This window comes from Leuciscus leuciscus, assembly GCF_965113295.1.
Source record: "Leuciscus leuciscus genome assembly, chromosome: 4".
NCBI lineage: Eukaryota > Metazoa > Chordata > Actinopteri > Cypriniformes > Leuciscidae > Leuciscus > Leuciscus leuciscus.
The window spans coordinates 3,307,821-3,331,956 of NC_138728.1; the positions used below are offsets into that span (position 1 = coordinate 3,307,821).

The window sequence follows — 24,136 nt, forward strand, 5'->3', positions numbered from 1 at the left end:
TCAGGCAAATTAAGAAAGATCACAGCTTTAGTCAACATGTAGCCTAGGCCTATTTTAAAATAAACTAATATTTAGATTGTGTAGAAATTTAAAATGTTGTGTTTTTTGTTTTTTCCTTGTACATGTTAGTTAAAAATAAAACAAAAATAATCTGTAATACCATACAGTAGCCACTAGGTGTCTGTATAGCCCTTTACATAAATATTCAGGGCTGTGTGTTCCCAAGTTGTGGAAATGAGATGTGATTGCTTAGTTTTAATAGGTTTTTAGCTACAACATAGTTACTTACAGCTATATGACATTTTCTTAAATAGTTTATATTTTGCAAATATTTTACACCGGACCAAATTCTTAATAAATAAAAGGTTTCAAAAAAATTTATATTTCTTCTTGCTTGACTTTATTTATATATGTGACCTTGAAGTAATCCAAAAGTAATCAGATTACATTACTTTCATATTGTAGTAATTGGATTGCGTTACGGAATACTTTTTTCATGAAGTAATTTGTAACTGTAACGGAATACATTTTTAAAGTAACCCTCCCAAGCCTGTATAACGCAGTATAGTAAAGCTTTAACAAAGAAATGGTCCCTTAAAGCCCATGTTGCAGGTTTTAAAATTTTTTTTTTTTATTAATATAACCTTGTATGAAAATACCATATGAAAAGTAAATGCAGGATTAAAAATAGTTTTGCAAGACATAAGGGCACACATTTAATAGAAAACGTGACAGTTTCCTTGACCGTGTTGAAAAACCGCTTTTTTTTTCACCATCGCGTCATATGACGCCACATGAGGGAGTCGTTCGCCGGCTCTGCGTTCGCTCAGTGTGGAGTAGGTTGGTATTCAGTTGGAGCGGTCATGATTCAGTGTGTTTTCGGTGCTTATTCTATTTCAATTAATCATCGTCGTGGTAAATGATTGTGAATTATGGCCTGTCAGGGCATCGAGTCCACAGGTTTCCGAATAAGAAAAAGGACGGTGCGATCTTCCGTGCGTTTTGTGCCGGGTAAGAGACGGGACTTCACTTCTGCTTTTGCTTTGAATAACGCGGTAGCGTGTAGCGTTCACTATAGACCGAATGATTATAATCCTGGCGATATGTGGACACTGTCCCGGCTCCTTCATCGGGTCGCCCGCGGTGACGGTCCGCCGTCAGCATGTGGTTCGGCCGCCGGCGGGAAACATGACGCTCACGGATCCGTCAGACATCACTTATTGTACATCTGTTTTACAAAATGTGCCTGTCTTAATTTAATTCATTAACATATCCTACAGAAACTTGTAATGCATTTATGTGTTTGTTATTAGTCTGCAGCCAACACTTATTATTATTATTATTATAAATATAATATATTATGTTCTATAATTCATTTTCAATCTGTACAAACCGACTTTAATGTTTGTGTTGGCTGTTTCTACATATAAAGTTTTTATACAGTAAGACAGTTGTGATTGTGATAATTTTTTTTATTCATCGTCACCAAATGGGTCAATTCAAAGCCTTTATAAAGTCCCTCTTCCTCTGGAAACTGTCTCCTAATGGCTGACACACACAACACATGCAGGTAAGGGTCTAAATACTAGCTTTGCTATTGCCTGATACATGATGATAATAATCTGTACAGTATTGTGATCTGAGCATAGTGTTATACATATCGTCGGCTAACGTGAATACATCTATAAGCTAACACTGTTCTCTCGCCCTGTTCTCCTCACACCACAACTCACCGTTGTTCTGTCTAACCCTGGCCTGTCCTGCTCACTTGACTTCATATCAGGCTCATAATTATATGATATCATCATATATATCAATTATATGAATTATATATATCATACGAGTAAACATTTAGGCTACAATTCCCCCAGCTTTCCGAGCTGTCATTGCGATCCATTGCTTTCCTATTGTTTACTTTGACCGCTCTCATGTTGCGTCACTTCCGGTTCGGCGGTTTTCAAATGCGGAAGTAAAATGTTCTCACAAAAACGACTCCAGAAGCCTAAATAGCGTTTTATAAGTATATGTTTATATTTAAATCTAGTTCCTACATTATTTTTCTATACATTGGCTTACTGGGTACTCTAACCTGCAACATGGGCTTTAAACTATAGACTTCAATGACCCCTGTGACCATTGCTGTCTGAGTACCCTAGAAAAACAGATGAATGTATTGACACATGTTGAAGACATTTCTTAACAAAACAAAACATATTTCCATGTTTCATCTCTGGAAGTCGGGCTAAATGAGCAAGCACTGTTACTGCATTCAGATATCAAATACAGACATTAGAAAAGAACATTTCAGTAATCACACTGATAACTTCTATAAAAAAGTAAAATCTCACAAGCCTAGAGAAGTCATTCAACTCGTGATATTTAGAAGGAAAAATATTGATTAATACCTTAATTATAATCACTCATTACATAAAGTATACATTGAAGCAGCAGTTTATTCCAAAATCCACAGCCTTCAATACCCTTATAATGCATGATTCAGACAACCAGTATTTATGAAAGTTTGCACTTTCACACGTCTAGGCAGTATGATTAAAATATATCACATTCATCTGTATTTATCTACATATTTATGTGATTTGATTTAATATATTTTTTATCTGTTTTTTTCCTCCTAACATTTTTTTTTACTTTTATCATAATGATTTTCTTTTCTTGATAGAGTTCTGTGATTGAAATGCCTGTCCAAATTTGTGCAAACATTGATATCAATAATTTTAACACATTGAAATCTTTTCATCTATTCATTTCACTCTTTGTTTTGTTCTTCATAGTTACATCTTTTTTGGAGGTGATTTGTATTTATTTTGTTTTTAGGAAATAAATTAATTGTATACATAACAGGCTTTTGATATGATATGAATGATGGACATACTAATGGATTTGTTGCTTCTTCATGTTTGTAGGCCGTTGTGGACATGCATGCTTGACTACTGGAAATGAGATATGCTTGAGGAACTATGCAAACTAAGGAAAAGCTAATTACCTCTTGTCAAAACACCAATAATAGTCTGTAGGAACGGTCTCTGTTAGCTGATTTTTTCCCTGAAATAAGACGAAAAGACATCAGCAATAGCAGTGACAAAAATAATTGTGAAATCTCAAGCAGAAATGGAGCAGAGTTAAATTTAGCGCTAAGCAACGTCACCTGACCACCGTGACTCTGGGGAGCTTATTACAGCAAAAGCGTAACACTTACAGATGATTGTCAGAAATACAAATACCAGAGCAGAGCTGCAAGCTTAAACCTTCCACAGTGGTTGACAGCAAGTTTCGTCTGACAAACAGACTGCAGTAGAGTTCACTTATGATACCAAAGTTTTAGTAGTTGATAATACCAGTGAAACTGCATGATTCCCAATACGAACCTTGATATCTCAGCAAAACCAAATATGCTACTGGACATTGCTGAAAGTGGTTGTTCCCCCCCCAAAATGACAATTCTGTCATTAATTTCTCACCCTAATGTCATTCCAAACCCGTAAGACTTTCGTTCATCATCTGAACACAAATTAAGATCTTTTTGATGAAACCTGAGTGATTTCTGTCCCTCCATTGACACTGACGCAACTACCACTTTGACGCTTCAAAAAGTTCATAAAGAGATCGTAAAGCTAATCCATATGAATTGAGTTGTTTAGTCCAAATTTTCTGAAGAGTGAAACTGCATGATTCCCAATACGAACCTTGATATCTCAGCAAAACCAAATATTCTGTGATTCTGTGATTGCTTTATATGAGGAACAGATTTAGGTCCCTATTTTAACGATCTAAGCGCATGGTCTAAAGCGCAGGGCACAAGTTCACTTAGGGCGTGTCCGAATCGACTTTTGCTAGTTTAACGACTGGAAAAATGGTCGGTGCTCCCGGCGCATGGTCTAAAAGGGTTCTCCCAATTCTCATAACGAGTAATGGGAGTGTTTTGGGATTTACGTGCGTTAAACCAATCAGAGTCTCATCTCCCATTCCCTTTAAATGCCAGTTGTGCTCGTGCCATGGCGGATTCACTATATACATGACGGAATTTGATAGTGGAAAGACCGAACGCGTCTCCAGAGCGCAAATGGATCTGCTCGTGCGCGAGGTAAAAGTGCGCAAGCAGAAGATCTACGGGACAAGCCAGACTCCACCATATCTTTATGAACACAATAATAATCTTTTAAATCTTTTGTTTTAAATATTTGGCATGTTTGTGTGATGCTGTGCATCCCTGTGTGTTTAATAAGCAGAGTGTACGCACGTTGTGGACCCGCCTATAGGCGCACATTACTAACACGCTCATTAAATAACAAAAACAAAAAATTGCGCCATTGACTTTAGACCAGGTTTCAGTTGGTCAATGGCGCCGTCTATTTCTGTTGCCTCAAAATAGCAACGCGCCAGAACACACTTCGTTTTCAGGCCAGCAGCCCATGGGCGCAAATGCATTTGCTATTTAAACAACGTGGCGCAGGATGTGAAAATGATAACTGCGTCGGGCTGAAACTAGCAAAAAACACTTGCGTCGCGCTTAGCGCTGCATTGCGTCGGGTGTAAGATAGGGCCCTTAGTCTTTGATTCACATATTAAACATTCATCAACTCACACATCAGTTGTGGTAAACGGAAGCTCAAGCATGTTCGCTTGATGTGAGAGATCCAACGAGGTTCATTCTCGTGTTACACAGCACCTTTGAGCTTCTGCAAGAACCAATGAGGTTTATTCTCGTGCGTCAAATGATTTTTCATAAGTGTATTATTTATTTCATTTTTCTCATTGGTAATGATTCTTTTTAGTTCAGGCTGAGGCCCATTAGTTCATATTCTCATTTTCTCTCGTCCTCCCACACTGTCTGCCACTCGTATCCTCAGTCCTGGACCGAACACACCAGATTGTATGTTTTGGCTCAGATTGTTTTTGATCACTCCAGTCGTGTACGTTGCTGGAGTGTTGCAGCGGGGGAGCCGTGAAGCACAAGCAGCTCCTTCAGATGCACTCAGTGAATACAGCGGCCAGTTACAAACCAATAAAACCCCTCACAAACGTCTTTGATTTCCAACTCGCCACAGCTAGCTTGCAGAAATTCCTCCTCTAATCTGCTGTAACCAGATAAGGGTCGCCATTGATCTCTCGGGTAGATTATAAGGTTGACTCTTGTTGGAATATAGGGAGTTTGTTACTAGAAGGGCTTCGTTCTAATGATCTCATCAATGCGCTCTTTTATTGCAACTCGTCATGCTCGTCAGCAGTCTCGTGCTGTTGTGTATAGCATTCAATGCATTTCCCTCCAGGGTTTCTGTAGTAGTTTTGATGTCGTCTTTAACGAGTGTGTGCTCGTGCGTGTGGGTGTAGTTAAAAGAGAGCGTATCTTTGTGCAGTAACAACCAGAGGCAAGAATGCCACAGATCCCCAGATTAAAAGCCTTTTAGACGTCTCTGCATGTCGGATGAGCTTAAAAGTGAGAGATCAACCTGTAGTCGGACAGATGTTTAAATTACTCATTAGGCTACTCGATGTGTAAAGACAACCAGTCCTAATAAGCAATTTGTGAGCAGTTTGAACCACGGTTCTTCTGTTCAAAGTGGCACATGAAACTGAATGCCTGACACTCACAGAAGGGAAAAGCACCGCTGGCAGTTTGCAAGAATACAGAGAATGCAGAGATGGAGTTTGTTAACCGGGCTGCTGAGATGCTCCACGCATGCTGATAACAGTGCAACACTTTGTTATGAAACACAAAGCGCGTGAGACACATGCATTCCCAAATACACGTTATTGGAAACCCGATCCAACGGCACATGCAGAGACTGAGTTTGTGCAGCATTTGTTGTGAACTGAGCAGCTCTGAGAAACACGTAACCTGTACTAATAATGTGGTTCGTGAATACTTGTCCATGAAACGCGGCACTTCTGGTATTTTGCTGGTTAGCCGACACTGATAAATTGCAATTGAGGATTTTTAAAAATAGAATAGAAATCGTGACACCACTAAATTCAATTAATTATGCAACCCTGTATAACACGCAATGTACACTGCGAGCCTAAGACGTGACAATATGAAAGCTCTACGATTATTATCATACAGCGTAAATAAGAGATTTAGACACTTGTTGATCTAGTCATGTATTAAACAATTCTCAGTTTAATCAGATTACAATATCGAGGGAAATAAGCACAATGTCACTCAATCGCACTCCGATCCATTAAACCTCATTCACCCTTTTCAACCCTCTCTGGGATCTCTGTCTTGGGTCTATAAGCCTATAAGTGTCTGTTTACACAGTCCAACAGGCGGTGACACGTTCAGGATGGTTGACTACTTGATTGGCGAGAACAAGTTCACCTTGTGGTTTTGGAGACGTAACTTTTGGGGGAGAGGGTATTGGCGCTCTTGAGTCTACTATGGTCAGTATAATATTCAGTGTTTTTTTTTGCGCATCAACTGAAAACAGACTAAAAGATAGATCCTGGGATTTAAGAATCGATATCAGTTCATCAAAATGAAGATTTCAATATTAACCCTTTAGAACCGACTGTGTCGTCGCCGACACATACCAGCAAGCTGTATTCATTTTACCATAACTCTTCAACCGTTTGCACTATCAAAACCATTCAAATTGCCCCTGAAAGTAGACATCATGCGCTTTTCAGCAATATACGGCTTATTACGGCAATGTCATGCTTTCCGTCTGCAAATGACAGCAGCGCGGGATGGAAGGGTTTGAACAGAGAGATACGACGCGCGGCAGGTTAGAGTGTTTAGGATTGCATAAAATAATAAAAGAAATGAACAAATACATGGCGAAAGAAGTGTTAGACAGCAGAAGAGGGGATTGGGATGATTTTTAATGAAACTTGGGAGGCGGATGGCTGTTACTCTTTCACGTATCTAAGCATGTAGTGCGTGCATGTGTATGTGTGCGCGTGCCTATGAATGCGTGCATTTGTATGTGTGCGTGTATGAAAAAAAGTGTCCTAAAGGAAAACTGTGCAACCCAATTTCACAAAAAAGACGTGTATATATGTATTATAGTTCATTTTTCAACTTTGAAGTGTTAGTTTCTTTCGTTCATGATTTGTTCTGTTTTTTCCTAAATAAAAATCAGTAAATGTATTCTCGTTTATTTTTATTTTTGTCTATTTAAATTCTATTTACAAACTCACCACACACAATAATGGTCAATAACTGTAATTTGTTGAAAGCTTATCTTTTTCTGAAAAAGATCACACCTTGCACATGAAGATAGCACATTGTTTTAGAATTGTACAGTCAAAAAATATGTGTGAAAAACACCTATTTTAGCTTCAGGTTCTAAAGGGTTAACCAACCCGGCAATTAATCAACTAAATATTATCAGCCTAGCCATACCGTACACTCAAGGTTAAGAGTAAGCAACGTGCCCAAACCTAGCTTGGCATATTATACTTCTTTTTAGTTGTTTAGACTAGTCAAATGTGAGGATATGGATGTGTTTTAGCACACAGACAATCTCAAGACTTGTTCCCTAGAGCTTTCTGATTCACAAAGGCAAAGTCTACGGCCGTCTTTATCTCTCGAGGGCTGGCGAGCTGTCTGTTGCAGTTTTGTGACTAAAAGGCTGTTTACAAGAGCCAAATTTAGCCTGATTAAAGCATGTCCATGTGCTCTAGATGCCATTCGCCTCCAGGCCAGAGCTGTTGTTGCTTTTAAGAACAGATAAGAGTCCTTATATTCAGCCTGTGTCGTATTACACCTCAATGAAAGGACACCAACGGCTCGTAATGCAGCTTAAATATCACTTTTACAACACTCCAGAAGTTGTAAACCAAGTCTATCATTGTCAGACTTATACTTGACTAGCGTCGAGCAATTGAGCCGTCTTTCCTCTTGGCTCTTTTCCCAGTGTTGGGAAAATGACACACAGCGGGTAGTCTGGGCAGGAAATGACCTCACTCCACCGTTCTCTGGACGTACGCACAGTCCTGACTCATTCATGTGAAACACGAGCTCTTTGTTTGCCATGTCCTCATTCATAACCTCTCGTTGGCTTTCACCTTCGTTTCTTGAGCACCGTTTCATCTCTGATGCCCTTTGTCTTGTCATTATCATAAATAACTGAGGATAAACTCTGGATATGTCTCGTCGACTTGTTCCTAGGTATATCTTGCAGACTTACAAGTACAACACTAACTCATAGGCGGGAGTGTGTCATAATTTATTCACTCTTAGAAGTAAAGGTTCTAAATAGAACTTTGAAGGGTTCTCTCAGCTGCTACATATATATAGAACCTTTTAGAGGTTCCAGTCATGGGGAATTTTTTCTTCTTCTAAGAGTGTAGTGAATTATACAGTATATTGGCCAGGCTTATTGATTTGGATTATTTAATTTTGATATTATTGGCCTAAAACTGTTCTGTGTTGCACAGAGACTCTGTCCCCTTTTACTCCTGGAATTAAAGTTGCTCGCACGTTTTTTAGGCCGAAACATTTTTTGTCACATACAGCAAACATCCCCTCACTATCCACTAGCTGCCTGTCCCCTGAACACACTGTAAAGAAACGCAGTCTCTGTAGACAGCCCAGGCTCCACAAACGGCAAGAAAAACAAACTGGCCCAGCCTGGACCACGAAACATAACAAACTGTGTTCCAGCCAATAACCGACAAGAATGATTTGTGGGTGGGGGTAGGGGTTTGGGGGCTTTGCTATGAACAAATAGCAAAGAAGAGGGAAAAGGAACGCGCAAAGTCCTGAATTTACATCAGAAAAGCCTGTTTCAGGAAGCACGGAAGGGAGGGGGAGGGGCCGGGATAAGGAGGAGGGAGGGTCGAGCTAGCCTCCGTTTTGTTTGACAATATTTCGAAAGGTCAACAAGAAGTGACGTCACCCAACATCGCTTAGAGCACCTTTAATTTGCGTCTTGTTCGATCGGATCGCTCGTGGTCGAGTGTGTTCAAACAGCCATAAAACACCGCCTACTCTCCGTCTACTGACCCAATGAATAAACATTATGGGAAGAGCTCTAGCCAGACTGGATTTAACCTTTGTCGGCTGAAGACCCAAGTTTGTTTTGACGACGAAAAACGTACCAATGTTCTCTCACCATTCCTGATTTCAGTTCTCACACACACGGTCGGTCTTGCGGCTGTCGAGCAGAAATGTAAGCTATGCCAAATGAAGGGCTGGTGTGGCTGTGAATTGTGTTTGTTGTAAACACTGGAAGAGTTTGAGGTGAAGACTGTGACTTTGTACTCACACACTGACATGCATTCAAGCTCTCTTTATTATCTCAAGCCAAATGCAGGCTCGTTCTTCCAGCACGGCAAACATGCTATTGGTTCAGTTCAGGCTCCTGAGTTTCTAACCTACTTCTGCTGAAACTCTTGAAGCCCCTGGGCTCTGGTCTAGCGTATATGTTGGCATTCATCTCACACGTATTTGTGTATTCATTAGCACAATCGTCCAACCTAATTCCGGTCGTGTTTGTAAAGTTGTTTAAAGTTGCATGCTAACTCCTGGCTGTGAGATGCGCCTCTGGCCTGCATACAGAAAACAAGCTAATGAAAATATCTCCACAAGACGCAGGTTAGTTGAAGAGCTTGTGTTGTGTGGTCAGTGTTTACTAAATAAAAGAAGGAGAGTGTGTGTGTGTGTGTTTGCGAGCCGAGTGTGCAGTCGTCTCTTATAAACTCCCGGTGGTTCAAAAGGGCACCGGTGGCATTAATCCCGAGCGAGCAGTGAGAGATCTCTGTAAACGCCCCCTCTTTAAAAATAGCATGACTCAATTTGACTCACTGCTGCCAGGTTTGTGATCTAGTGCAAAGGGAAGGAGGGAAACTGGCTGAGCCTCAGTTTGGACCTTCATTTTAATCCTTACAACACCACGTCCAAATCAAACGAGACGTGCAAGGAAGGATTATTCCGACTTTATTGATCATTTACTGTATTATAATCCATCTTTAATTACATGTTTTAGCATTAAGCATTAAATCGATTGAGAGTCTTTAATGGTAGTTTTTGTCTTGAGCAGTTTCAACCGGCATTGTTTTCACTGTGTTATTATAGTCCACAGCAAAGTCTCATTGGTCCATAATCCCACATATTTAACATCAAATATATGTATTGGCTCTGATTTTGACGTTTGATGCTGATTTTCAATGCTCCTTCGACATGGAAAAGAAAAACAGCTTGAGATGTGTTGTGTTGCACCTGATTACAGGGTTTCCAATAATTTTGCTAATTTCAGTAACATTTCTAGGCCTGGAAATTCCCTGTAGAATTGTACTGAATAATTGGGAAATTTCTAAATATTCTAAATATAAAAAAAAAATATATTTTGATATTTACTTAAAACATTTAAACATTTATAATAATTTTTTTTTAACAAATTGTATTTCTTATCATAAAAATTACATCCAAATAAAGCACATTATAAATGTTTACAGAATCAGTTATTTAACCCAGTTATCAACATTCCTCCCAATATTTTTTAATTTTTTATTTGAAACAATAGAATATGTATGTAAATGATACATCTATAATAATTATAAATAACATTCAATTCTAAGGATTATTATTTTTTTCTTCATAAACTGTCAATAACTTCAGCTTTGACCAGGTTTGGAGAAGCTCTCGCTCTTCAGACACATATAACCCGACCCAGTCGCTGGCCTGTGACTTACATGCTGTACTGTGTTAATATCGCTGTGTTAGGGATTGTACCCTCACTGCGCTCATGGCTCTGCTGACAGTGGTGGTTGTTTGTGTGTGTGTGTGTGTGTGTGTGTGTGTGTGTGTGTGTGTGAGCCGTCAGCAGTAATGGGAGCTGAGTGTGGACGGTAAGAGTTAATAAGCTGCTTCCCGCTCTGAAGACAGCAGGGTGGAGGAGATGCTTTGATTATAGTTATTGAACATGCCATTAGTCTGGTGATGAAACCGGCACACTGTCCTGTTAGTTTGGGGTCAGATCAAGGTCAATGTTTTACCTATGTACAAACACCTACCTAAAGAAGCAAACATGCTAATGCAGACACTTGGGTTGAGTTAGGATGGTTGAGTTGACATTCAAAAACTGATAACGCAAATTTGTGAGCTTGACATTCGTCTATTTTATTTATTCATTCATTCATTTAATAAATATTATTCAAAATCTATATATTTTTTTAAATATTTATTTGATTATTTTATTTATCTGAATTTTTATTTGCTGAATTTTTATGCAACTTGTTTTGCATGGTTATTTTATTTTAAATGAATCACCGTGTCCTAACCAGACGCGATGCGATAAGATTCCAGCGACAAATAATTTATCTGTCCACACTAGACGCGACACGAATGCGAGATGCATAAAAATCAATCAAAACTCACAGCCAATCAGAACAGTGTGTGGGCGGAGTCAGCCAATCAGAACAGCGTGTGGGCGGAGTCTCGCTGCGAGTGCACGGCAACAGAGTAATCTTGACGGCACTCGCAAGAAAATGGATAAGCAGCAACATAATCAAATTCACAAATATTACACCATTTAAATATTATTCAAACACAGGCTACTGAGTTACTAAAACAATCTTTGTCAAATAATACACTTGTTTGTTCACAGTTTGAACACTCTTGTTTCCATTTGTTTAATTTCTAGATCTGAGGTGAATTATCCAGTGTTGCTTTTACAGCTACAAAGCTGGAGCACTAAATGATATTCAAAGTCACATTACACGCTTTTAACATTAAATAAAGCACATAAACAGTGCCTGAGATTATCATCGCCACACTTTGTGTTTGTTGTTCCAGCGCGACGTCGCAGAAAAATAGAAACCGTTTCTAATATAGAATCGTCGCGTGTCGCCATCGCGGCTGGTTAGGACAAACACTCTGATTAACGTGAAAAATAACTATTTATTAAAATTAATAAATAAATGTATTTATTTATTTATTTATTTATTTATTGCACCCAATAATGATAATGCACTAGGTGCAAAAAAACACTTAGTCTCCTCCTCAAACTAAATAAAGAAATAAGGCATTCACATGACACTAGTTTCTCTCGTACTCAGCTTGGGAGTTCCCATGGCTGGCGGTTTGTCGTCTCCTCTTATCTCTGCTCCCGAGAGAAGCACTCCTGAGGTTTTCCTACTAAATTGCGTAACTCTGTGGAGGAAGGCAGCCTCTGTCAGCACAGTGTGTGAATCGTGTGAGTGTGATCCGAGGGTCGTGCTGGTTCATGTGAACACACCTTTGCCTCTCTGCTTCCTGAGGGATTACACGGAAGGGCCGGACAAAACTCAGTCTGGAGAGTAGAGGCTTGGATAAGTTTCTGTGTGCTGGGAAAAGAACTGGGATTTGTCTCTGTAGTATGCGATTCTTTTCCCAGTAATCCCAAACTGGTTGCATGTAGAGGCACGTCAAATATCATATTAAGATTTTGATAAATATTGCGATTTGAACTGTGATAATAGCGAACATTGTGGATATTAATGTTTGGATATCAAAGTTAAAATTAACTTAAGTTCCTGTTGTGTTCACAGTTTTATCTTTCCTTGAAAGTGTTATTTTAGTGTGTTTGTGTTTGTGTGAACCCAGCCCACTTCTATTATTAGTATTATTGTTTTTGTTTGTCTAACTTATTTTATTATACAACAGTAATATTATATTACATTCATATTTATAGATTGTATATAGTGTGTGTGTGTGTGTGTGTGTGTAGTATATATGTTTTGGGGGATTATTTTGGGAGGGGGTGAAGGCATCCCACTTTAATAAAAAAAAAAAAAAAATAATACATTAAATTAATAAATTAAATATAAAATATAATTAAACAAGTTATTATTATTATGACTATTTTTTATTATTTTGTAGTAATTCATTTTATATATATACAACTGTAGTATATTTCTACGTTGTATATCTTACATAGAACTATATTTCTGTGTAATTTCTTCACTTTTACATCATTTTGAGCCTTTTTTTATTTGGCAGGAAACTGAAGGAAGACATCTGTGTATCGTTGACTTTGCTCCAGCTAGTCATTAGTTAGATTTGTTTAGTAGCTGCCAAAATGTTTACAATCGCGTGAATGTTGTAAAGTCAACCTGGAGTGTTTGGCATTCATGATGAGGGAAGCACACGACAGACTTAAAGACAACCGTAGTCTGATCACCTGCTTAGATGGAGGTCACGTGGAGTGTTTACATACTGTACGACCCCTAAATCGAAGCATGTGTGAAAACACCATTTCATGACTGAAAAAACATCAACAACTGCGTTCGATTAAACTGAGAAGGGTCATAGCACTTGCCTATTGTTGTCCTATTGTTAGTTAAACTGCTTCATTTGTAAGTAGCTTTGGATAAAAGTGTCTGCTAAATGAATGCATGTAAATGTGACTCTGGGAAGTGTGTGTAATAGACTAGAGATGGTGTAGATCCCCATCCCGTTCAGCTTGAAACCTGCAGAGTTTGTGGTTTGATAACCGCACGAGGCCATGCCGTGATTAATTTGATTAATTGCGCAGCTCTAGCGTGTGTGTTTGTGTGTGGTGGGGGTCTCTTTTGTTTTCTGAATCAGTCACGCTCTTCCGCTGTCTGTCTGACCGCACCAGGCCTGGAGTGCAGGAGGGAAATTACAGGAAAAAGCAAGCCATGCACAAACTCTCATGATTACAGCGCTCGCCCCTCCCGCTGCTGAACAGAAAGGGCTGACGCACAGTGGGAAAGAAGTGATGCAAGAGGAACGGGGGGAAAAAAAAGAGAGACCGAATACCAACAGAGTCCAAATACCTCGTTTTAATTGTGTTTGACTACTATAGACTATTTTGCAGTGTCCTTGTTACATATGTTACATGTACTTACCATAGTAATAAAAGGAAATTATGCATAATTGCATGCAACTAACCCTCAACCAAACCCTAATCCTACCCTAACCCTATAGTAAGTGCATGCAAGTTGCTTAATATTACTCGGTACTTAAATATATAATTACACTGTAACAATGACACCTTAAAATAAATTGTAACCCTTTTTTCCATCCATTAATTCTGGTAAAATTGCAATATTGCAAAAAAAATAATGCAATTTGCGAATAAATTTATTTTACACTTTATTTTAAATGGATGGTTCGGAGTAAAATCAACTTAGGGTCCTTTGCACCATGACTTTGAACCAAACACCCCCCCCCAGAAGCCTTTTTTCCCTTGGTCGAACATGATTAAAGTTAGAGCTTATTTAGAGATATCAGCCGAATGGTTTAGTGCAGGCGCTAATGGATCCAAGGTTGTATCTCATAAATTACTCCACTAATAATGCCCAGAATGGTACCAAACTTCTACAGTGGTACAAATAGGTTCTGTACTCATAAAACGAGGCATTGGAAAGTTTGTAAGTACATCAGGAGTTTATTTAAATAACACTTGCCTGATGGCTAATGCTACCGCTAACCCGCACGTCGACGTCACTTCCATTATTTGGGAAAAGCTCGTAAAAGTTCTGGCAGAAAGCAATGCATAAGGATTTAGTGTAACGACGCCCAGTTCCAGGAATGCACACATTTTTTTGTTGGTAGTGCCAGTTTCTAACAATTATTAGTTAACACTAAGTTGTCAACACTTTGGAAAAAATAATTATTCGTCGTTACACTACATCCTTATGCATAGCTTTCTGCCAGGACTTTTACGTGCTTTTCCCAAACCACTGTGACCTCGAGGTCCGCGTTAGCAGTAGCATTAGCCATCAGGCAAGTGTTATTTAAATAAACTCCTGATGTACTTACAAACTTTCCAATGCCTCGTTTTATGAGTACAGAACCTATTTGTACCACTGTAGAAGTTTGGTACCATTCTGGGGGTTATTAGTGGAGTAATTTATGAGATACATCCTTGGATCCATTAGCGCCTGCACTAAACCAACCGGCTGATATCTCTAAATAAGCTCTAACTTTAATAATGTTCGACCAAGGGAGAAAAGGCTTCTAGGAGGGTGTTTGGTTCAAAGTCATGGTGCAAAGGACCCTAGGTTGATTTTACTCCGAACCATCCCTTTAAGGTGTTATTTTTTTACAGTGTAATTATATATTTAAGTACTGAGTAATATTAAGCAACTACATGTTATAGGGTTAGAGTAGGATTAGGGTGTGGTTGAGGGTTAGTTGCATGTAATTATGCATAATTTACTGTTATTACTACAGTAAGTGCATGTAACCCATGTATCAAGGACACTGTAAAATAAAGTGTTACCATAAATATTTTAAATGTTTAAAGATTTTAAATGTTAAATTCATAATTCATGGATGGAAACCAAGGCGAGTGTTGTTTTGTTGTACGTCTGAAGCTTTTATAAGCAGATGGACTGTGTGGAAATCCCTAGAAATGGCGATAGGCAGGAGATGATGATAAGGCAGGAGACGGGAGGGAAAATAAGCGGTGTGTCCCACACCTAGCTCAGCGTCTGCGTTCGCTTTTATCTGCTCATTAGATTGCGCCGCACATCTCTTGTCTCCTCGGATGGCACGACTCGAGTATTATAAAGCCCTGTGTGGGGAAGAAATCTGATTCACGTCAAAATAACTCCCGTTCTGCCTTCAGACGCTGCATGTGTGTTTGTGTGCGGGCCCTGGGCTGAGTGACAGAAGCGTGCGGCTCCGTCATTTAAATTCCTGGGAGCTTCATCCAGCAATTCCTCTTCTCCAGTGGCTCCTCGGCCTCAGACGCTTTTCCATTTTCCCCGATTGACACAGTCTGGGAATCTGGCTTTCTAATCAGCGTGGCCCAGCAGCGTTCCTTATTTATGACCTCGAATCCCAGCACTCTGCCGGCCCGATCCATCACCTTCATCCTGGCTTTTTTGTCGTCTTCACCCCTCTCCGTCGTGCCCCTCTCCGTTGGACCTCTTGCTGTTCCCCCCCCCCGTCTTTTAATTATTCTGCCCGAGAGAAGCCAGCTCAATTAAAGTCTCTGGATTGATGAGCCCGTCCTCCTTATCCTGCCACGCTAATAGAATAGCAGCGGCCCGGGTGGACCAGGGCAGAGAAAGTGTTCGCTGGTAAATTACGAGGACACGCACGCATACAAACGTTTTTTCCGTCCCTCCTCTTCCTGTACTTACAGTAATTGCGTTGACCCCTGCGGTCACACCCTTCTGTATGTTCGTAGAGTGAAAGAGATGCTGGTTCAGCTCCTTTTTACCCCTTTACTGCCCAGTTTAATTTGAGATTTTATCTCATGACTGGTCTGGCTTCATATTAGTGACCCCTAAAAAGTGCTAAAGTTCCTCTTTAAAGAGTCCAAATGTCATTGCATTCAATAACCAAGTGGTTCAGAATTCAATTCCCCTCAAGTAAAGTAATTTGATGCAGTTTCACTGATGTTTGACAACTATAAAGTGTCTTCATTTTGTCTTATAAAAGTGTCTGTTAAATTACATTTGATTATTTGATACACAATGTGAGAATTATCAATTATTTTTGTCACCTTATTATGAACTACTTCTGTTATGAGTAATGAAGTAAATAATTATGTTGGATGGATGTATATATCGGTAACATCGGTTATCGACTGATATTATATATATATATTTTTTTAATGTATTTTATCAGATGATATCTGATATTTAATTCATTAAATGTAATTGTTGTATTTTTGCATTTTTATTACATTTTATTACATGTTCAATTAAAGTTATTTAAAGAAATGAAAAACTTAACACTGTTTAGCAAATCACAAAATTAATATTGATTTGTAAAATGTTTTTGTTGCATTTAAAATGATTGATTTTTAGTTTGTAGTTTTTTTACTTTTAATTCATAAAAGACCAAAAAAAAGTATATAATTAATGCATTATTTAATAGAAATAATTAATAAAAGGTGATATTTACCATTTATCGGTTATCTGCCATAACATAAAAGTAATTATCGCTTATCCAAAATAGCCAAAATTTTAATATCATTGCCTCCCTATTACATTCATATTTTTCCTGCAATTCTATACAGGTTCTCTATAGGTTCTCTATAGGTGGATGTCATGCTCTTTTACTGCAGATGTAAATATAAATAGAAACCTCTCAGGTCTTGTGAGGGTGAAGGAGCTTTTCCCATGGTGGAAACGCTGCTGTAATGTTTTCATCATTCAGGTTTTCGAACACATTCCCAGTTCTGTGGATTACGTGGGATTTTCCAGATCTGTCGTTTGTCTTGAGCGTGAGCGGTGCATCTCGGCCAGATGCGGCGTAAAGAAAGACTGGAAGAGCCCGTTTCCAAATCACAGAATGCAAACACGTTAACCTTTAGTATGTTGTGTTTGTGCGTGTATTGTTTGTGACACGGGTCACATGTCTTCTGTGCTTGTGTTGTGTGTAAAAGACTGGTGGAGTGTCGGGTTATGGACTGAATGAATTGAAATGGGGATTACACTCTCACTTCACTTTAAGAGGAAGGTTCTTCTCTGTTCCAAATGACACTGGGATCTAGTGGATTAGTGGATTATATGTAGGAATTCTCATGCATTAATCGCTTTTTGTCATGCTAGTGTGTGAACAGCTTGTAACAAAACTTGTTTGTCAATGGAAGGCTGCAGACTGACTTAACGTGAAGGACTCGGGACGATAGGGCTGGATAAAAAATATCGATTTCTCGATTTTAATCGATTCTCATTTTTACAAACGGATATCGATTCTTAAATCCCAAGAACTGATTAGTCATCCTGTTTGCAGTTGATGAATGAATGGAACATTGTAGCGCATCCCATCGAATAAATCACAATAATCTTTGTTACTATTGATATGAAACAAAGTCTCAGATTTCAAATTACGTCCATTTTCTTACGAATTTCCAAAACATAAATACCGTGTTGGCGCTGTGGCGAGAGATCGCTCTGGCTCAGCTCTAGAGAAGCACATGATCTTCTCTTCCGCCTTAATAATACCAGTTACAGCACGAAATAAACATGAATGAGCATCTGAAAGTGTGTTAAAAGATAGAGTACAACTTATCGTAATCCGTATCATGTGACATGGAATCGCCCAATCAGTGTTTCAACCGTGGAAAGACGTCAGTAAAACAGCTTGTAAACAATGTCATGTAACGTCACATTTACCTCAGAAAAACCATATCCAGTGACCATAAATTCGTCAGTCAGCTTGAAAAATTAACTCTAGAGAGGAGCATTTTGCTAAATATATGCACCATATTACATATTCATTATAATTTTTAATGTTCTTCAATATTTAATGCATGTTTGAATAAATCTAGCAAGTTTTTATGACAGCCACCATTTAAATGTTTACATTTCATATAACTTTATTATTATAAAAATAAATAAAAGTGTAATTTAAGTTTTTATACAAATCAGTTAATTTTTACCTTCAATATTATAGTAGGCTAATGAAGCCTATAGGCTACCACTGACTCCCATATAGTTACAGCATTAGTTAAGAGATTTGAAATTGCCATGTATTGTACCTGATATCCAAAATAATCAATATCGAATCGAATCAAAATCTAATCGAATTGTGAAATTTGTGTCAATACCCAGCCCTACGGGACGATTTTTTCTGGGATGATCAAAAGAATGTGACGTTTACACTCTCTCTTCCGTTTATGACGCATGAAATGAATGCTTATACAATGTTCAGGATAATGTCGAAATAGCCATTCTGTACTGTAATGTCAATGTGTCATGCAAAGAATTGGGATTCACTCAAATTGTGGTCTCTATAGTCTATATAGACTCTATAGCCAGATATATAGTCATTGAGTCACCTTTATTTTATATAGCGCTTTTTACAATTCAGATTGTATCAAAGCAGCTTCACAGTGATAACATGAAAATAATACAACAAAGTTTGTTTGTCAGAAAAAAATTGCTAAATTTGAACACCCGTTGCACCCTTTCACATGTGTACATATCAGTACCCTTGCAGTATGTACCTTTCAACGACACATATGTTCCTCTGGTGACTAAATTGTACCTTTTAAAAGGTGCAAATTTGTCCTTTTTTAAGGGCACTGCCCCAGTGACGAGCGTTTTATACCTAATGATGGCAAATACAGCACATTAAAAAGGCCAGAATGCTCTTTATCATTTATTAAACATTCAAAATTATTACATTCTCACATTTTTCACAGGATGAATATTTCAAGCGTCAATAAAATTGCGTAATCGTCCACCTTAAGTAAAGCAGATCAATAATATCTATATATAGTATAATGTAATGTTCAGGATAATGTCGAAAGAGCCATTCTGTCCTGTAATGTCAATGTGTCATGCGAAGAATAGGGATTAATTCAAATTATAGTCTATATAGACTCTATAGCCAGATATAGCCTATATAGTCATAGTCTCAAATATACTTTATATTCAAACTATCATTATTGTCAAACTCTCATACAGTGTAATTTTTATTTCCTCATCTGTCAACATGATGTAATACTCATACTTGTGTGCATTTGGCAAACCGGAGCGACTTCCATTGCATTTTGCAAGATTTTATCAATTCATTTATCAAACTATGGGGAATATTTATAATTCTTAACACTTCTTATATTCGTAACACTGTAGGTGGCATTGGATATAATGTGATGTCAGATGTTTGAATGCAAATGGACCCTAATCATGTGACTTTTGTTCCATTTACACTGTGAAACTGCCTCCAGAATGAAGTAATGCCATGCGAGGTCATTGTTTCGCTTGCAGCGAGGTCGGACTAAAGTGGAACAAAGGCAGAAAGAGACTAATAGTGGTTGAAGGATTAGGTATAGCCTGTGTCGCTCGCCCTTGCTGAGGTGTGTCTCTTTCAGAAGCCCTGACTATCCATCTCCGTTACGCTACATCTTGCTAAGCTCAGCACTGTTTTCTGTGCTTGAGTGACCACAGATTTGCTCTAATGTGCTTCTGTTCTAGCCGAATCCTTTGCAAAAGTTGTCTGACGTTCTGACTATGGGCAGGTGCAAGCGATAACGGATCCGTCTTCATTTGTACCCAATTAGGTACAAGAGACACTTACAGTTGTGGGCCAAGCAAAACAGACTAGCAGAGACGTCAGAAAGAAATGCAAGATATACTTGCAACGTGCCAAAATGAAATTTTTGTTCTCTCTGATGTCTCTTTATTCAGTGGCTGTTGGAAAAGCAACTTTTTTTCCCTCTGTTTTTTTGGGGTAAAGTGTATATTATTAGCAGTATTAATATTAATATATCGATGTTAATGTAAAATTGGACTATTAGGTCCCTGAGTTGCAATATAACATTATTTACATGACTTATTGTATTTATACAGACTTAGGCCTATTTAATTACTGAAAAAATGGTTACACTTTATTTTAAGGTGTTTTTTTTGTGTGTGTAATTGTACATTTAAGTACTGAGTAATACTAACTAATTACATGTACTTACTTTTGGGCTAGGGTTAGATTGAGTTAGTTGCATGTAATTATGCATAATTTATTGTTATTACTACTATAGTAACTACTCTTTAAAATTTACCAAAAATACATATTTTAAATTATATATGCATTGTTACTGCAAAACTTACAGTGGGTGGAAAAACAATGACATTCTTGAGAATCGCAATTAAAAATAATAAGAATATGGATGTTAAAATGTGCTTAAAATGTGTCCTGAAAAGATTGTCACAAAGCATAAAATAAAAATACTATTAATCATTTTTTTTATGCAATACATAATTTCCTTAATTTTCGTTTTGAATGACAAATAACTTATTTCTTCAGCTCCCTTGGTCACACTGTGTGCACTTTTACAATTTTACAATATAAATACATATTTTTCTACATAAATTCTCTTTAAATACATGTAAATAGATACTGTTGAAGTGATTATTATTTTGAAAATCTCTGGTCTACTTTCATGATACTCAATAATATATAGTAAAGTTTGTTGCACCACTACTGTTACCTCCCGGTGATTTTGTAGATGCAAATCTGGAATATTCACCAAAACTGCTATAAATGCATATCTGAAATGCTAAAAACGTCCCGCTAGCGCCGGTGTAAGTACCTCAGCGGTGACCTCCTATGGGCCAGCACAACTTCAGGCTGTTTTAGGGAGCACATATCTAACTCATCATCATTGTCACTTCCAGGTTTTGAGTGTTTTGCAAAAGACAAATTCTGTCACAACACAATGTCACTCAGTTATTTGAAGAGTTTCATATATGAATTCATCAGCCGTCATTCTGAGTGGCATCCATATTCAGCGGCGGCGGAGCGTCTCTGAGTCTCATTGACGTTTATGCAGGTTTGCATTGCTGTTTGAAGGTGATTGCCGCTGACATGTGTGTGGCTTGTGTGTGTGGGCGTCCTGACGGTCCCCATTGGAGCCCCCGAGGCCCCGGCCGAGAGGAAAAAAGGCATGCAAAGAGAAAATACTTTTTTTTTTAAAAGGATTTCACATTGCATTGGGAGCGGAGTGACGGGGCAGCATCAGTGGAACGGCATGGAGGAGGCCTGGGACCTGGATCCGGCCTTTGAAGGCTAAAGGGATTAATGCTTTCCACAGCTAATGCAAATGACTTTGGCAAAAATGAAAGATTTCTCACAACAGCAAAATGAGGCTGTTCTGGTCCTCTGCCCCATCACGCCGGGATATTCGACATCAGGGTGCCAATTCTGCATCGGAGAACATTAATTGTGTTCCTTGCAATAATATTGAGAGGATTATATTGCACTTTTTAGGGGCTGTTTACACAAACCAGATTTCAACTGAAAACGGAAAAATTGTTTATGCGTTGTGGCCGTTCATTCACACGACAACAGCATTTGGCGAGCGTGAAAACGCAAACTTTTGAAAACTAGTTTCAAAGTGCACATTTTGAACTTCTATCATTTTTAAAAATGTGCTCTTTGAAACTAGTTTTCAAAAGTTTGAGTTTTCACGCTCGCCAAATGCTGTTGTCGTGTGAATGAACGGCCACAGCGCATAAACAGTTTTCCGTTTTCAGATATCGTCTTCGTGTAAACTACAAAAAAATGCAAATTTGTGAAAACGGTGACGTCATGTGTATTTCGCGTAGACCGTAAAAGAAATGGACACAGCGACCCCATTGGATTCAACTGAGAAAAGTCAATTAGAAGCTCTCACTTCCTGATGGTCGAGCGTACTGCGCAGACTCAAACTGAGCTTGACAACGTAGATGTGACGTGAGCAACCCGTCTGTCTTCTAGTAGCTGTGTCAAGAGAAATCTGAATCATTCCCTTCCGAAACTTGCAGAGACGGAGAGTGTGAGTAGGAGGTGTCCATGAGCTAGGAGCAGGAGCAACTTTTGCTAGGTATTCTGATTAATTACTTTGTCATTTTGCCTCCACGTCCCCCCGATTGCCCGCGAGCTTCTCCTCCTGTCCATACGGTAATCTCTCTACTGTGCGACAGAGAGTCGCGTGGTTATGACGCAATCGTTAGCCTATTTTTACAAAAACTGCTTCTACGGGGCCATAACGTAAGATACAAGGCAATGGAGCCTTTTATACATTTTCGTGTTTCTTTAGAAATAAATAATGGACAAATGGAGTCTTTAAACGCCTCCGATGTAAAGTTATTCACTGTCAAAGTGACGCCAAAATGAATGGGAGTCAATGGATTTGCTAACAGCAGGTGATGGTCCGCTAATCAATGGCGGCGCCCGGGGAAGCTTCAGTTTTTTTCTGAAAGATTTCCCCCTTGGTATTACGGGTTCAGTCTATAAGCGTGTAGTGTTTCTTTACACCGTGACATCGCCAACTACTGGCCAGGCAGCAGAATACAGCATCATCAGTCATTATAAATGCCTTTTCTGTCCCTTTTTAATCAATTTAATGCATCCTTGCTGAAGTATTAATTTATATTAAAAGTATTTACTTTCCCTAAACTTTTTCAATGGTAGTGCATCATAGTTTTCATAAAACTTAAGCATCAAAAACACTGCATAAATGCATAAATATGAAATGCGTTATAACATTGTGAAATGCAGAGATTCTTTTTATACGGAGCCAGCCGAGGAACAAAGGAATAGGGGTGATAAAATGGAGAGAAAGTTAGCAGAAGGCTGTGTGCAGTAGCAGATCACACAGAGCCTGCGGCAACAGATGGACTCGGCTGGAGGGAACGCAGCACACATGAGAGACGCGGCGTCACGGGCCACAGATCGAGCCTTCGAGGGCCCGTGGGCCTCGGTTATAGCGTCCCAGCTGCCCTGTTCTGTGCCCATGTGCTGAGCCACTGAAGACGGGCGTAGAGAGAGAGACACACGTGTCCGTTCGAGGACTGATCTTGGCATGCAGACACTATACAGTCTGAGAATCACTGTTGCCAGGGGCTTTTTTTATTTTTATTAAAGCACATATATCATAGATAAAGCTGTTTTCCTCACATATTTAGTGTTCAGCATCTTCAGCCGTCCTGTGGTGCGTTTCCCAAAAGCCAATATGGATGCCAACATATTATTGGCTATTATGCACATCATATTTGGCTAATGATTACTAGTGATGGGAAGTTCGGATCATTTTACTGACTCTCTTGTTCGATCTCGTTCATCAAAATGAACGAATCTTTTTTTCGAGTCATTTCGTTCATTTAAGGGGCTTTAAATGTTGTACTTTTAACAGGCAAATTCCCCGAACACATCCACCTACGCAATCTTGATCTTTCTCATATTCTTGATCCTGAACTCAGACAATCATAACACAGGTCATTTATGTCTACATGTAGGGCTTGGCCATATATATATATGAAATATTCACATTATGCATGCGGTTATTTTGCTTATATAACATTGAGATTAACTTTGCATTCGCAAAAAGTGTGTTTTGGAGTTTGATTCAGTTCTGTGAATCAGTTCAAACTTTCAGTGAGTTGATTTCAAAAGTCTGATTCAAATGTTAAAACTTTGTGACATTTCCATTAGTGCTTACGGAAGAGGATTAGGGCCAAGCAATAATAAAAAAATAAAACCATCTCGAGATTAAAGTCATTATAATGCGAGATTAAACTCGTTACATTTCGAGAAAACAAAGTCGAAATACAATCTTGAGAATAAACTCATTAAATATAGAGAATAAAGTCGTGTTTCGAGAAAAAACTCGTTAAATTTAGAGAAAAAAGTCGAAATACAATCTTGAGAATAAACTCATTACATTTCGAGAATAAAGTCGTTGTGTTTCGAGAAAAAAAGTCGAAATGAAATGTAGAG

At 38.6% G+C, this 24,136-nt stretch overlaps 1 protein-coding gene across 14 annotated transcripts in view; it reads left to right on the forward strand.

Annotated features, from left to right (window-relative positions):
• Window positions 1-24,136, forward strand: part of plekha5 (pleckstrin homology domain containing, family A member 5) — a 179,738-nt gene that overhangs the window by 31,788 nt on the left and 123,814 nt on the right. The window lies entirely within an intron of this gene.